The following is an 874-nucleotide window of genomic DNA, read 5'->3' as shown; positions in this document are numbered from 1 at the left end:
GCAATTTCCTTTGCCTATAGACCAGATAGGGTATTATACACTTAATTTACCTGTACAATACCCTACATGGTCTATATGCAAAGGAAAGACACCTTACTTGCCTGTATAATGCCCTATCTGGTCTATAGGCAAAGGAAAGTTGCTTTACTCACCTGTATAATACCTATCTGGTCCATAGGCAAAGGAAAGACGCATTACTCACCTGTATAATGGCCTATATGGTATATAGGCAAAGGAAAGTTGCTTTACTCACCTGTATAACACCCTATCTGGTCTATAGGCAAAGGAAAGACACCTTACTTACCTGTATAATGCCCTATCTGGTCTATAGGCAAAGGAAATACACCTTACTCACCTGTATAATGGCCTATCGGGTATACTGGCAAAAGAGAGTTGCTTTACTCACCCTATCTGGTCTATATGCAAAGGAAAGACGCCTTACTCACCTGTATAATGCCCTATCTGGTCTATAGGCAAAGATAAGACACCTTACTTATCTGTATAATGCCCTATCTGGTATATAGGCGAAGGAAAGACACATAACTTACCTGTATAATGCCCTATCTGGTCTATAGGCAAAGGAAAGTTGCTTTACTCACCTATATAATACCCTCTCTGGTCTATAGGCAAAGGAAAGTTGCTTTACTCACCTGCATAATACCCTATCTGGTCTATAGGCAAAGGAAAGACGCCTTACTCGCCTGTATAATGGCCTATATGGTATATAGGCAAAGGAAAGACGCCTTACTTACCTGTATAATACACTATCTGGTCTATAGGCAAAGCCAAAGGAAACACACCTTACTCACCTGTGCGGTGTCTTACCTGGTCTGTAATCAAAGGAAATACACGTTACTCACCTGTACGGTGTCTT

This window comes from Branchiostoma floridae, chromosome 1, assembly GCF_000003815.2.
Source record: "Branchiostoma floridae strain S238N-H82 chromosome 1, Bfl_VNyyK, whole genome shotgun sequence".
NCBI classification, from domain to species: domain Eukaryota; kingdom Metazoa; phylum Chordata; class Leptocardii; order Amphioxiformes; family Branchiostomatidae; genus Branchiostoma; species Branchiostoma floridae.
This window is presented reverse-complemented; position numbering follows the sequence as displayed.